Source organism: Odocoileus virginianus, chromosome 30 (assembly GCF_023699985.2).
Source record: "Odocoileus virginianus isolate 20LAN1187 ecotype Illinois chromosome 30, Ovbor_1.2, whole genome shotgun sequence".
In the NCBI taxonomy this organism is placed as follows: domain Eukaryota; kingdom Metazoa; phylum Chordata; class Mammalia; order Artiodactyla; family Cervidae; genus Odocoileus; species Odocoileus virginianus.
In genome coordinates this window covers 41,687,960-41,704,086 of record NC_069703.1, presented here as the reverse complement: position 1 = coordinate 41,704,086, position 16,127 = coordinate 41,687,960, and the positions used below count along the sequence as shown (strand labels likewise).

The 16,127-nt window shown below is 49.0% G+C and overlaps 1 pseudogene; it reads right to left on the bottom strand.

Annotated features, from left to right (window-relative positions):
* Positions 1-1,963: 1,963 nt before the first annotated feature.
* Positions 1,964-14,980, bottom strand: LOC110130641 (antizyme inhibitor 2-like; annotated as a pseudogene).
* Positions 14,981-16,127: the final 1,147 nt, after the last annotated feature.

Here is a 16,127-nt window from a genome sequence, read left to right as displayed (position 1 = left end):
GGATAGATAGATGGGTGGATGGATAGATGGATGGGTGGTTAGATGGATGGATGGATAAATGGATGGGTGGAGGGGTGAATAGATGGATGCATGGATGGATAGATAGGTGGATGGATAGATGGATGGGTGGATAGGTGGATGGATGGGTGGATAGGTGGTTGGATGGATAGCCACAATCACACAGTACAATGCTCAAAGGGCAAAACACAGAACACACCAAAATCTCTTGCATCTGAATAAAACTTTATTTTTTCCCTAAAGCCCACTCATATTTGTACTTCCAGACACCACTGGGGAGGTAAGGGTAGATGATTCCACTCTGAATTTTCAGTCTCCGGGAGGAGACACACTATTCAAAGGCTTTCTGAACCTGCCACCTTCCTTGGGTGACATCCGCAGATTCATTCCCTCCTCCTCAGATGTTCGCAGGAGAAATCTCTGTAGCCCAAGTGTGCTAGGAGGTTCCTCTGGTCGTGGTTGAGCTGGGGAGGCTGCAGCAAGACTGATGGGGCTGATTCTGGCGGGTGGGGAGGACCCTTTGCAGAAGCTGAAGATCAGAGAATGTCTTGTTTTATCAGGCGAAGCTTTAAAGGGACACAGGACATGTGTGACTTTGGCTTCTGGGGTCTTCTTTCCCTTCCCCCCCTGTAGGAATGTGACCGGCCATTCTGATGTGACTCTATTCCCATCTCTGTCATCTTCCTTCCCTGTAGGATGCATTCTCTTTTTGAGCTCAGAACTCCTCAAATGCTGTTATTTTTCAAGTTTTAGCCTGCCCAGGGGACATGCAGTAGTAGCATTTGCCCTGTTTCTGAGTTGGCTGTGTCCACACCTAGTCCATTCAAGCTCCAAACCTGGGTGTTTCTTAAGGCCAAAGCCAGATCTGAGGCACCCACATGGCCCATTAGTTATGTGGCCAGATGCTGTGCATATTCGCTGAGGATACCCAGACTGTGGGGGCAGGGGTGATCTCTGAGCAGACCAGACCCGGGATCAGGCCCAGCCAGAAGCAAGTGGACGTGAACTGACCTTGAATGAGAATTTGCATTACCTCACTTAATCCTCTCAACAATCCTGCAAGGGGAATACTATCAGCACCCTCACTTCACAGATGAGAAAACTGAAGCTCTGACCACACTGCCAGGATGTGGTGGAGCCTGGATTCCCTCCAGGCTTGTCTGACTACAATGCCAGTGCTCTCTCCACTAGATCAGGAGCCTGTGGTTCACATATACATTTCTGGAATAACGACAAGGATCACTAACAGATTGAAAGGAAGGACAAAAGCATCTCAAGGTTCTGGTCAATGCATGTTGCTGCATATTCCAGGGCATGACCTCCAGGGGCCTCTCTTGTAATAGTGCGGGTTCCTTATACTGCCTCACTCCAGGGTCAAGGGATTAAGGATCAGAGGGGACAGGGTTGGCTGCCAGGAAGAGCTAATTTAGGCTTAAGGCCCACTGTAGACAGATGACAGTTTTGTTCTGTTTTTTAAATTACTCAAAAAGTGTGTTTGTTTATAGATTTTAGAAAACCAGGAGCACTGCACTTTAGACTTCTAGGCAATCATGTTTCATCTTCGTTTGTTCTGTCATTGGCAGAGTAGTAGAGAAAACAGTGTTAAGCTTGGTTCGTGTTTAGTCCCTAAGCCGTATCCGGCTCTTTTGAGACCCCATGAACTGTAGCCCACCAGGCTCCCCTGTCCATGGGATTTTACAGCCAAGAATACTGGAGTGGGTTGCCATTTCCTTCTCCACAGAGGACAGTTTTGAACCTTAGATGTTGCCTCATTTCAGAGGCACCCTAACCCGGCAGTCCCCCAACATTTTTGGCACTAAGGACTGGTTTCCTGGAAGACAGTTCTTCCACGGACCGGGAGTGGCGGGAATGGTTTCAGATGATTCAAGCACATTACATCGATCGCATCACCACCTCAGTCAGCTCCATCTCAGAACATCAGGAGTTAGACTTCTAAAAGGAGAGCGCATGCGCGGTTCATGGTCTGCGCACTAGGGTTCGCGCTCCTTTGAGAATGTAATCCCGCCCCTGATCTGACAGGAGGCGGAGCTCAGGTAGTAATGCGAGCGATTGGAATTGGCTGTAAGTATAGTTGAAGTTTCTCTCACTCGCCCTCCTCTCACCTCCTGTTCTGCGGCCAGGCCTCCTAACAGGCCACGGACTGGTACTACCCCCCTGCGTTGGGGGCCCCTGCCCTAACCTCTGTTTCCTCCACGCTACTCCTCCCCACCAATCCTGCCCCCAAGCTTCCCTCAGGAGCGCACCGAGGTGACTGGAGCCCCTCCGTTCTGACCGCGTCCAGCACCACAGTGTGGTCTCCAGCAGGCTCCTGTGGAAGGAATGCGCCAGTAAAGGGGTGTTCCAGAGCCCCCTCCACTACCTCAGGAGGCAAACCCCAGGCTGGACCCAGAGAGGGTCCTGGGTCAGGGGCTGTGAGGGAGCCTGGAGTTGATGGGGAAGGGATGCCTGGGGAAGGAACCGGGAGGCAGCTGCGGATGGTCAGAGCAGAGTGGGGCCCGATAGCGGGGGGACCTTGGCCATGAAGCTGAGGGTCAGCTGGGGCCACAGTGCTGCCTGATTCTGCCCACAGTGGCATCTACATGTCAGGGCTCTCAGAGCTGCCCAGGTGGTCTACCTTGGACTTACCTGGGGAGAGGTTGTAACAGGGTCAACCCCATAGGCAGAGGCCAGTGTCAAAGGTCAGCCAGACATCTTGGGCTTTGCTGGGGCCAGTGGAGGGACTAGGGTATTTCCGGGGCCTGGGACCCCAGGGCTCAGCCACCAACTCCCCTAAACAAGTTCAGATCTTGGTGAGAGCCGCTCACTGCCCACCCCCTTTCCTCCTCCCCCAGTCACCTGAGCTCAGGTCCCATGGCATAGCAGATGGAGGCGGGAGAGAAGCCATTGAAGGTGGAGCTCATGACAGACGTGTAGGCGCCCATGAACAGGAAGACCAGCCAGTCGCCCACATCCAGCTCTGGCAGCTGCACCTCCTTCAAGAAGAGCTTGTCCAAGGCATCACACGTGGGGCCAAAGAGGGTGCAGGGGAAGAGGGGCGGCTTGGGGCCGAGCTCCTGCAGGGACGCGGGGGTGGGAAATCAAAGAAGACCCCTACACACGTACACCCCTACCCACTCCTCATCAAGCAGGGCATGCCCCAGGGCACCAGCAGGAAGGACTCTGTCATCCACCCACACTGACCAATTCGTGAGTGTTCCCTGTATGCCAGGCATTGCTCTTAACCCGCCCTCATGGAGCTTGTGCTCTTGAGACTGACTCCAGCCCTGCCAATTCACAAGTGCAAGCACAGATGGGACCTCAGCTTTCCCATCTATAAAGTGGGAAGATTTTCTTTAATAATCACTCAAAATACTGGGCCTCAAACCTAGCTTCACTGAAAGTGCTTGAGGAGTTTTCACAAAGGATTAGGCCAGGGTCCCAAACCATGAGAAAATCCGATATCAGTGGTCTGGGGCCTGGTCCTGGCAGAGAAGTATTAAAACTTCCTAGGTGATTCTAATGTGAAGCAAAGTTTGAGAATCTCTATTTTCTAAGTCTCCTGCATCTCCAAGATTCAAGGACTCCAGAACAACAAACAGACCGAAAGACAGACAGCCAAAGAGAAGCATACACCCCTCCACAGACCCATGGACCTAGACACTGGTCTTCCTGCATAGGTGTGAATTGCCAGGCCCACACAGAAGTGCACATGCCAACACACACAGACACACACGCACATCCTGGCACACGCAGAAGGCGTGGCAATCCACCAAGCCACCGACAATCTGAGATCCTTCGCCTCTCCCACTGGTAGCAGGGAATCCTGCCCAAGGGGGGCTGAACCAAGTGGTCTCAAGGCCTAGGAGGTGCCAGAGCCATGAAACCTTCTCCTTACCTTCACCACAATGGGCATCCTAGGTTCAGGCTCCCTGGGAAAGATGCGGAATGTGCCGTAGTGGCCATCATTGAGATAGTACAGCAGCTTCCGGCGGCCTCCTGAGGGCGGGCAGAGGGCGGGACTGAGCAGCCAGGGCTGACCCTCAACACCCTCCCCCAGCACCTGTGGGGGAGCCCCGACCCTCTGCCCAGCACTGGATAGCCCCTGTTCCCTGCTCCAGGAGTCCTCTCTGAGCCCACGGACAGTTGGGGCCTGCGCTCCCATGGCCCCTCCACTCGCCGCCCCCATCCGTCAGTGGTCCCCTCTGCTCGTCTTCATCTTCCTCTTCCAAATTAGAATAATCTAACTGGACCTCCTTAGTGGTCCAATGGTTAAGAATCCACCTGCCGATTCAGGGAATACAGGTTTGATCCCTGGTCTGGGAAGAACCCACATGCCGTGGAGCAGCTAAGCCTGTGCGCCAGACTACTGAGCCCGCGCTCTAGAGCCTGCGAGCTGCGAGCAGAAGCCCTGTGCCTACAGCCCGTGCTCCAGGGCCAGAGCAGTCCCTGCACAACCAGAGAACAGGCCCCACCTGCCAAAACTAGAGAAAGCCTGCATGCAGCACCGAAGACCCAGCACAGCCAATAAAGAAAGAATAATCTAACATACCATATAACCCAAGCATTGTGCTAAGTTCTCTACATGTATTAAACTATCTAATCCTCCTAACTACACTCTGAGCGGGTTCAGTGAGCCCTACTTTACGGTTGAGAAAACAGTCTTGTCAGCAGTCACGTAGGAGACTGTGGCAGGGCTGGGTTTGCCCCCAGATTGCAGGTCTCATGTTCTCTGCCCTCCCCTTAGACCAGGTGCCCTGAGCACCTGCTGCCCAAACTGGGAGCAAATGGTCTTTTCATGACTTGATTCCATCATGGTTGGCCCTTAGTGATGTGCTAATTCATCAATTTCCTTCCTCAAAGGGGTGCCTGCCTAAACTACATTTTCTTATTTTCTATATTCTTTTTTTCCCCTATATTCTTGATGCTCCAGCATCTGGGGCCTTGCTGACCCTGGTGAGACTGCTCTTCCCCAAGCTGGTTAATTTCTAGAGACAGCAAACAACTGCCTTGCAACTATGCCTTGCCCATGCAAGCCAACCGATCCAATGTCCCTACTGCAAACCACCTCCTGGACAGAACTCCCAGAACTTGAAGCAGTACCTCTGGCCTAATCTCCCTAGGACAGTTCTTACCCCCCACCCACAACCCACTGAAATTACTCAAACGAGCCAATCCCAAACCTGCCAGTCCAACTCACCCCTGCTTCGCTCATTCTGTTCCTCGAAAACCACAACAGAGGCTCCAACCAGTCTTCCCCCTGTGTCCTTCTGTTTCCTTGCCCATCCTGTCCTTCCCCTTGTGGCCCTGCGTGGCCTGCCTCGCCTCTGGGTTCTCCAGAGGAAACTTTATGGCAGTTATTTCCAGGTCTTACACAAACCGATTAAAACACATCCCAGGTATTATCACCCTGCTTCTTTAACTTACATGCAGAGTACATCATGTGAAATGCTGGGCTGGATGAAGGTCAAGCTGGAATCAACATTGCTAGGAGAAATATCAACAACCTCAGATATATAGATGATACCACTCTAATGGCAGAAAGTGAAGAGGAACTAAAGAGCCTCTTCATGAGGGTGAGAGAGGAAAGTGAAAAAGCTGGCTTGGAACTCAACGTTCAGGAAAGGGAGGTGAGAGGGAGGTTCAAGAGGGAGGGGACATATGTATACCTATGGCTGATTCAGGTTGATGTTTGACAGAAACCAACACAATTCTATAAAGCAATTATCTTTCAATTAAAAAAATAAATCTCAACATTCAAAACATGAAGATCATAGGATCTGGTCCCATCTCTTCATGACAAATAGATGGGGGAAAAGCATAAACAGTGACAGATTTTCTTTTCTTGGGGCTCCAAAATCACTGCAGATGGTGACTGCAGTCATGAAACTAAGATGCTTGCTCCTTGGAAGAAAAGCTATGACAAACCTATACAGCATATTGAAAAGAAGAGACATCACTTTGCCAACCAAGGTCCGTATAGTCAAAGCTGTGGTTTTTCCAGTAGTCATGTGTGGATGTGAGAGTGGGACTGTAAAGAAGGCTGAGCACCAAAGAATTGATGTTTTAGAACTGTGGTGCTGGAGAAGACTCTTGAGAGTCTCTTGGACAGCAAGAAGATCAAACCAGTCAATCCTAAAGGCAATAAACTCTGAATATTCATCAGAAGGACTGAAGCTGAAGCTGCAATACTTTGGCCACTTGATGGGAAGAGCCAACTCCTTGGAAAAGACCCTGATGCTGGGAAAAACTGAGGGCAGGACGAGAAAAGGCGGCAACAGAGAATGAGATAGTTGGATGGCATCATCGACTCAATGGACATAAGCTTGAGCAAGCTCTGGGAGGTGGTGAAGGACAGGAAATCCTGGTGTGCTGCGGTCCATGGAGTCACAAAATCGGACACACACTAGCAACTGAACAACAACAAAGTACATTTAAAAACATTGCCCTACTCTGACAAGTATGGGGTACAGCACAATTGTTACCTCCCTCCATCTAAACACTCTGCCTCTATAGATGTTGCCAATGTAAGCGTGTGATAGCTTTCTCTCCAGCACCATCGTACTTCTGATGCATATTGAACTAGTGGTCTTGACCCCCAGATTCTTTGGACAGGACCTACTACCAAGGCAGTTTCTTCACAATCACTCTTTATCTGTTCTTAGGATACTGCTTTATGGAATCTAAACTCAGGATTGTGTGCTGATTTCTGTTAGCATTTGAAGCATTTCATAATATTTGGGCATTTAAATGCCCAGATCTTTCTGAATACTGATTTTCTGCCCTCCCCGCTGACCCTGATGTACTTCCTACCATCCTCTCCCCTCTTTCTTAGTTACCATCACTGAAGCCACAGCCCTGGCTGTCCCTAAACTACTTAGTCATGAGAGGTAGTCAAGACACCCATAAGGTCAAGAGCTCAGGTCTGCTTGGCATGTGGTACAAATCCAAGTGCAAAGGTTTGCGTCAGGCAGACCAGGTCCAGTTGGACCACTGACTAGCTGTGTTGCCTCGGACAAGTTACTTCCTCTCTCTGAGCCTCACTATCTCTGCCTGTAAAATGGGAATGACCCCAAATTACTTTACAGGGTTGTTGAGCAGAAATGAGAGAAAATACATGTTTCACACATAACAGATATTTCATAATTGGCAACTCTTGTTGTTATGGAGACAAAAATGATGAGTCCCCAGGGACTTCCTTGGTGGTCCAACAATTAAGACTGTGCTTCCGCTGCAGGGGGCATGGGTTCAATCCCCGGTCAGGGAACTGAGATACCACATGCCCCATGAGGTAGCCAAAAAAAAACCACACACACAAAAATTACCCCTTGCCATAATAAAGATGCAAATTTTAAAAATAAGCCCTTAATACTTAGACTTTTGTTAAGTGATGGCTTGAAATCATAGGCTTCCTATCACAATATCCTTTAATCAGACGTTTTGTGAAGAAATGCAATCAGCTGACACAAGTGCCCTTGGGATTACAAACCTGTGGGCCAATCATTTGTCAAAAGGATGAGGGAGGAGATTAAAGCAGCTTATACATATTTATATGTCAGTTATCATAAAGCAGCAAAGAATAAAAGCACTGAGCGAGTGGGGAAGATCTATTCATGTTCTCCATCTTATCATGAAATGGAGTTTCTGGTTGGCTCACTTTGTGTGAAAACCAAATGCTGCAAAAATAACAATCTAAAAGAGCTCCTGCGGTGGTTGACCTCGACTGTCAAAGGTTTACCATTACCCTACAGATGTCACGCTTAACCTTCAGGCCATGACGACAATAGTGACTTCTTATATGCACTGTGAGAATTTGCATTTACTCACTATATTTTTGGCGCAGGAATCTGCACCTGTTAGATAATGCTTGCTGGATGAATTTAAGGTGCACACCAGCACGATTTTGCCCATGAACCTCATGGGTTATATTCTGTGACTTTACCTCCATAAACGCCGTATAAATCCATTGGCTACTTAGGAAAAATGAAGGCCCTTCATCTTGGTTCTCACCTCCCAGTCTGAGAACAATAAAATAGTGATACTAACAGGTTCATTCTTATACCCAATTCAAAGCTTGTTTCCTGCTAACTAGGCATTTGGGGGTGGAGCCCAGACCCCCTGCCCATCCTCTGCTTCAGGCCCAGGAATGCCTGGACAGTGGCCTGCCCACCCACCGGGCTCCAGCACAGCCTTCTTGGCAATGATGTTGACAGCGGTCATGCAGACAGATGCTGCATAGAAGCGGCCGGGCTCTGCGATGACCTCGACGCCACTCCCCTTGGGGAAGTCCTGGGCCAGGGCGGCGTTGATCACTCCTGCCACCTGCAGGGACAGACCCAGACTTCAACATGGCCAGTCCATCTGAGGGGGCTTCACCTGCACACTCTCCCTTCTTTCCCTTGACAGCTGTGTGGGGAGTCGTTATCTCCATTTTACTAGGGAGGAAAGAGGTAGAGGCTGTGGTCTTTGGTGGGGAAGTAACTTGTCCAAGGGCACACAGCACCCTGAGATGTCTGAATTTAGGATCAATTAAATTAATACACGGTCAGCAAAGACAAAATATTCCCCAGGTCTCAAGGATAACAAACTCCTACCTGACTGTAGCTTAAGGGGGGATAGCAACTAACTAACTAACACATCTAAAGAAAGACACGGAGCCAGATACACACGTGCTCATGTATGTATACAGGCCTTGTAAGTGTAGTCAGACAAAGACCTGTCTACAGAGACAAATCTCAGTTACATACATGCATGCGACTCACAGTTCCATAACCTCCTCTTACACAAACAAACACACTCGGTCCCCTGAACCCAAGCTGGAGCACCCAGCTCCCTCTCATCCTCCCCATCACCTCCTCAACTCAGGGTCAGAGCCTTCCTCTCTGGGGAAGCCCCCTCCGATGTCCAGGAGGCTCATGTCATGCCCAATCCTGCTGCCCATCTCAAACACACGTCGGCAGTCGGCGATGGCCTTCATGAAGTTATGGGGTGTCTGGCATCTTGAGCCCACATGGAAGCTGAACACACATCAAGTGACATGTAGAGAAACACCCGTGAAAAAGCAAAGGTCAGTAGGAAGAGAGACATAGCCAGAAACACCGAAGCATGGTCATCCTTGAGTTGGAGCACTCAAGACTGTGTGGTGGTCCCCTCTCCTAGCAGCCCCTTCCCAGTGCCCCATGGCAGGGCCTTCCCTTCTCCTCCCCCTTGGAAGGTGTGTGCTCAGATCCTGAATCCCCATGCCTGTGAGGAGGGCCAAGTCCGGTGAGGCCAGTGCAAAATTTCAAGGGGGTGCCACAATACTAAATTATCAAGATAAAGAACATTTAATGTAATTGTTGTAAAGAGCAAAACTGATTTAGAAACATCTGCAATGATGTAAATAAAGACAAGATTAGTAACAGTAGGGACTTCCCTGGTGGTCCAGTGGTTAACAATCCACCTTGCAATACAGCGGACACAGTCAGTCCCTGATGCGGGAGCTAAGATTCCACATGCTGCAACTCCTAAGCCCACACACCACAACTAGAGTCTGTGCTCTGAAACCAAAGATCCCACGTGACACAACTAAGGCCCAACAAAGCCAAATTAAATAAACACTTTAAAAAAAAGAATAAGGGTGCTTTATATATACAAAAGTGGTAACAGTAATTGAACCCTGAAGCAAAAGGAAAAATGAGAAATGCCAATCCTGTCTTTAGTTAAAGTTTTTATATTTTTCACATCATGATTTTTCTGCATCAGTTTTTATTTTTTAAAATACTGTATTCAGTTCAGTTCAGTTGCTAAAATATAATTTATCTAGAGTATTAACTTTTTTAACATCCCCTTAAATTCTGCACCCAAGGCCTTTGCCTCTTTTGCCCCACCCTAATCCCAGATAACAGCCAGCTTCTTCGCTGAGAACAGAGAAGCTTCATGAGGCCCAGAGGGGCTTCGACTGACCAGAGCATACCAAGGAAGCCAAAGGCTGGAGGTAGACAGTGGAAACTTTGTCAAGAGAACGCACTGGTCATAGAAAACACTCTCTTCAACAACATGAGACAATGCTACACATGGATATCACCAGATAGTCAATACTGAAATCAGATTAATTACATCCTCTGCAGCTGAAAATGGAGAAGCTCTATATGTTCAGCAAAAGGAAGACCTGGACCTGGCTATGGCTCAGATCATGAGCTTAGAGCAAATTTCAGGCTTAAATTGAATAAAGTAGGGAAAACCACTAGGTCGTTCAGGTATGACCTAAATCAAATCCCTGATGGTTATACAGTAGAAGTGACAAATAGATTCAAGAGATTAGATCTGATAGAGTGCTTGAAGAACTATGGATGGAGGTTCATGACATCATTGAGGAGGCAGTAAGAAGACAAGTAAGAAAACAAGAAAAAGAAATATAAAAAGACAAAGTGATTGTCTGAGGAGGCCTTACAAATAGTTGAGATAAAAAGAGAAGTGAAAAGCAAGGGAGAAATGGAAAGATGTACCCAACTGAATGCAGAGCTCCAGAGCATAGCAAGGAAAGAAAAGAAAGCCTTCCTAAGTGAACAATGAAAAGAAACAGAGGCAAACAATAGAATGGGAAAGACTAGAAATCTCTTCAAGAAAATTGGAGACATCAAGGGAACATTTCGTACAAGGATGGGCGTGATAAAGGACAGAAACGGTTAGGACCTAACAGAAGCAGAAGAGATTAAGAGGTGGCAAGAACACACAGAAGAACTATACCAAAAATGTCTTAGTGCCCCAGATAGCCACGATGGTGTGGTCACTTATCCAGAGCCAGACATCCTGGAGGGTGAAGTTAAGTGGGCCTTAAAAAGCATTACTATGAACAAAGCTAGTGGAGGTGATGGAATTCCAGCTGAGCTATTTCAAATCATAAAGATGATGCTATTAAAGTTCTGCACTCAATATGCCAGTAAATTTGGAAAATTCAGCAGTGGCCACAGGACTGGAAAAGGTCTGTTTTCATTCCAATCCCAAAGAAGGGCAGTGCCAAAGAATGTTTGAACTATCGCACAATTGCACTCATTTCACATGCTAGTAAAGCAGTGCTCAAAATCCTTCAAGGTAGGCTTCAGCAGTACGTGAACCAAGAACTTCCAGATGTACAAGCTGGGTTTAGAAAAGGCAGAGGAATTAGAGATCAAATTGCCGACATCCATTGGGTCATAGAGAAAGCAAGGGAATTCAAGGAAAACATCTACATCTGCTTCATTGACTATGTTAAAGCCTTTGACTGTGTAGATCACAACAACCTGTGGAAAATTCTTCAAGAGATGGGAATACCAGACCTCCTTACCTGCCTCCTGAGAAACCTGTACACAGGTTAAGAAGCAACAGTCAGTACAGAACATGGAAAAATGGACTGGTTCAAAATTGGGAAAGGAGTATAACAAGGTTGTATATCATCACCCTGCTTATTTAACTTATATGCAGAATACATCATTTGAAATGTTGGACTGGATGTATCACAAGCTGAAATCAAGATTTCCAGAAGAAATACAACAACCTCAGATATGTAGATGATACCATCTATTGGCAGTAAGTGAAGAGGAACTAAAGAGCCTCTTGATGAGGGTGAAAAGGGAGAGTAAAAAGCTGACTTAAAACTCAACATTCAAAAAACTAAGATCATGGTATCCAGTCCCATCACTTCATGACAAATAGAAGGGGAAAAAGTGGAAGCAGTGACAGACTTTATTTTCTTGGGCTCCAAAATCACTTCGAATGGTGACTGCAGCCTTGAAATTTAAAGGTGCTTGCTCCTTGGAAGAAAAGCTATGACAAACCTAGACAGTGTATTAAAAAGCAGAGACATCACTTTACCGACAAAGGTCTGTATAGTCAAAGCTATGGTTTTTCCAGCAGTCATGTGTGGATGTGAGAGTTGGACCATAAAGAAAGCTGAAGAATTGATGCTTTCAAATTGTGGTGCTCAAGAAGACTCTTGAGAGTCCCTTGGACTGCAAGGATATCAAACCAGTCAATCCTGAAGAAAATAAACCCTGAATTTTCATTGGCAGGACTGATGCTGAAGCTGAAGCTCCAATACTTCGGCCACCAGATGTGAAGAGCTGACTCCTTAGAAAAGACCCTGATGCTGGGAAAGATTGAAGGCAGGAGAAGGGGGCGACCTGATGAGATGGTTGGATGACATCACTGGCTCAATGGACATGAATTTGAGCTAACTCCAGGAGATAGTGATGGACAGGGAAGCCTGGTGTGCTGCAGTCCACGGGGTCACAAAGAGTCAGACACAACTTAGCGACTGAATAACAACAACAACGGACTATAGAAACCAAGACTCCTGCCTCCTCCTTTCCAAGCAGGGAAAGCCAGTGCGCTCACCTGGTTCCAACCACTACCAACCCCAGGTCCCTGGCAGACTTGAGCAGATGTTCACATACCTCCAGCCTGGCCCCAAACTTCAAGCTCAGGGGAAAGATGCTGTCACTGTCCTGGGTCCACAGCCGGAGGACCAGCCTGGGAGAGGGGTGCAAAGGCATCAGAATTTCTTAGGCACATGAGCCCCGAGGGCCCCCATCCTACCTCCTTCCAGCTTCCCACCCACTTCTGCCTAGCTCCTCTGGACTGTCCAGCCATAGAGACCCAAAGAGTGAACACACTCACTACCTACAGGCTTCTGTCCAGGCAAGAAAAAGCAGGAAAAGGATAAAATTATAAATACACCTTCTATAGGCCTCCACATTACAGGATCAGAGATGTTAAATAACTTTCCTAAGGTCACACAGCATGTGACAAATGAATCTGAAATGTGATCCCTGGCCTCCCTGACTCCGATACGAGTGTCTTTTCCATAAGGTCAGCTAACGCCAGACCGCCTAGTGCTAGGTTCTGCCCAGTGTCTATGCAGACACAGGCATTGTTTATTTGGCATCAATGGGCACCAGTGAAGGCATCAGGCCACCGACCCAAATTCTTGTACTTTGCTGCTTTGGCCTGTGCCGGTCACCACATGGGTCTGCCTTCATCTGGTTCCGGCAGCCAGTTCCAACTGCCGGGGTCTCAGGTTTAAGGTCCCTTTTTCCACCTGTCTCTACTTGTTTGCACCCATCCCCTGCTGGTCTCACCTGGCCCCAGGATGATGCTGGGCCACCTTGATTAGCTCCTCCTCGCTGTCAAACACCAGGAGCTTCACCCCGTGGAGGGCAGCAAAGCGGATGTGGGAGACAGGCTTGCAGGGGTTGGCGCAGAGGGGGCCACGCCCAGGTTCAACACCTGCTCCAGCTCGCCCTGGCATGGGTGACAGCCAGAGGAGGGGGCTGCCTCGCTGCTCCTCTGCTTTTTGTGGATGGGAACCCTGGGCATGAGCAAAAGGGACTGCCCTTGACTGAACCTCTATTGTGCAATGAGCTGAACATGACTGTGCCCTTTAGGCTTCTAGAATCTTCCAAGTGAAAAGGCTGTGCTAGGACAGGAACAGCATCTGTGTCTTCAAGCTTGTGCTTCCCCTCATTCGCTTAAGCTGTCTGCCTTAGTCACAGGGACCAGTGGGAGGCTGATCCCCCATAGTGCATTCATTTATCCTTTCCCAAACAACTGAGGACTAGGAGTGTCAGCCCCTCTTGAGGAGCTGCAGTCTCCACTCCAGGACCCCCGGCAACTGACCTTTTTCCCCAGGAAGTGCTGGACTTGCGAATGAGTCAGCTGGCCCAGGCTCACCTGGCTGGCACAGTCGAAGTTGGTGCCCAGGGCGGCCAGGACACGTAGCATCCAGGGGCTGCTGTTGCACTTCACCGCATAGAAGGGTGAGACCCGAGGCAGGGCCTGGCGGAAGACCTGGTGGCGGCTGGCCAGCACGCCCAGGTTGGCCACCATGAAAGCATCTCGGCAGTCCTGCCAGGACAGTGAAAGAGAAAGAGAAGGCTGGGTAGTGGGTTATCTTAGCTAATCCTCAAAACAACACTATGCAGTAAGTACTATTGCTGTTGCCATTTCAGATATGGAGAAACAAGGTCACTGGCTCAAGGTCACAGAAAAGCACATGGCTAAGATAGAGTTTGATACCAGGTCTTCTAACTCTTTTCCAGTAGTCATGTACGCATGCGAGAGCTGGACCATAAAGAAGGCTGAGAGCTGAAGAACTGATACTTTTGTGGTGCTGGAGAAGACTCTTGGGAGTCCCTTGAACTGCAAGGAGATTAAACCAGTTAATCCTAAAGGAAATCAACCCTGAATATTCATTGGAAGGACTGATGCTGAAGCCCCAATACTTTGACCACCTGATGCCAAGTACCGATTCATTGGAAAAGACCCTGATGCTGGGAAAGATTGAAAGCAAAAGGAGAAGGGGCTGGCAGAGAATGAGATGGTTAGATAGCATCACCAACTCAATGAACATGAATCTGAGTGAACTCTGGGAGATAGCGAAGGACAAGGAAGCCTGGTGTGCTACTGTCCAAGGGGTCACAAAGAACTGGACATGACTTAGCAACTGAACAACCACAACTTCTAACTCTTAAAACAGGGGGACAAGAGGGAAACAATCTTTGTAGATCAAGAAGAGTGGAAGACAGCTCCAACCTTCAACCATGCAGCTTGGCACTGGGCAAAACCCCCAAGCGGTGGCATGGGGAGGGAGTTAGAAGGGGACAGAATGATTCTATCACCCCCAGCAGAGCAGAGCTTTGAAATAAGACCTAGGAAACTGACATAAAACCAGAAAACAGAAGGTCTTATTTCTTGCCCACCAAAGCAGGGACTGAGACACCCTCTTCCTTCCCTACTCCCCCCTCCCCTCCCCCTCCCTCTCTACAGAATCAGAGAGCTCCTTGATCTTCTTCTGGACCACATCCCAGGAAGCTTCTCCAGGCTTCAGGGCAATGAGATCCTTTGGCCATGTGCTTCCAGGGCTTTCTTTACTCTCCTCTGAGTTCCCAATGGGGATGCTCACCCCTGACACTCCAACCAAACCCTCGGCCAGGCGCAGTTTCGACATCCTAAAAAGGGCTGACACTGAGATAAGACCTCTTTCCTCCTCCCAGCTCCCCGCTGGCCCCGGAGCTAGAGTTCTCAGGCTGTAACTTCTCAGGCCTCCCATTCAGCTACCACAGCTCCATGGAGCCCTTGTGAATTTTCCCATCTGTAAAATGGGCCACTGGCTGGGCCCAGCCTGCCGCAGAGACCTGGTAAGGGGCCAAGCAAGACACACAGGCTGTGCACAAGGAATAGAGGCTTGGAATCCTCTTCCGGGCTCCTCCACACAGATGTTCCCATTCACAGATGGGAAAACTGAGGCCAGGAAGGATAAGTGCAGAGTTTCGGGATCTTTAGATTGTAGGGTTCAGAGTCAGGGCCTAGGAGATGATCCAGGTTCAGGGTCCCCATTCTACACACAGGAATGAGAGGCCCAGAGAGAGAAAGGGACTTGATTGAGGTCACCAAATGGTCAGTGGCAGAGCTAGGACTGGCACCTGGGATCCCTAGACCAGAAATTGACCTGCTGCCAGCCAGGCACCCCTGAGACCAAAGCAAGGGTGGCCTGCAGCCAGGGGCCTTCTGTTCTGGCAGCTGGGACTTGACCTGTACCCCCTAGGGCACACACAGACTCACCTGCTGCCTACTGTGACCTGCTTGCTCAGGCTCAATGTAGGGAGCTGGGATCTGTGGTGTCTGGGCTTGGGGTAAATCCCATGGGAAGAGCAGAACTCAGCCCAGATCACAGGGACCAGCACAAGTACCACCCCAACCGTCCCTCCAGACCTCAGTCGGCCAGCCCTGCCTACTCAGCCCAGACCTCCCAGACCCTGAGAACTAACTCTCTTTTGTCACCCACACAACAGGATCATATGGACTCTTTGCAACCCCATGGACTATACAGTCCATGGGATTCTCTAGGTCAGAATACTGAAGTGGGTAGCCTTTCCCTTCTCCAGGGATCTTCCCAACCCAGGGATCGAACCCAGGTCTCCTGCATTGCAGGCGGAGTCTTTACCAGCTGAGCCACAAGGAAAGCCCAAGAATACTGGAGTGGGTAGCCTATCCCTTCTCCAGCAGATCTTCCCAATCCAGGAATTGAACCGGGCCTCCTGCATTGCAGGTGGATTCTTTACCAACTGAGCTATCAGGGAAGCCCATGGTGAAGT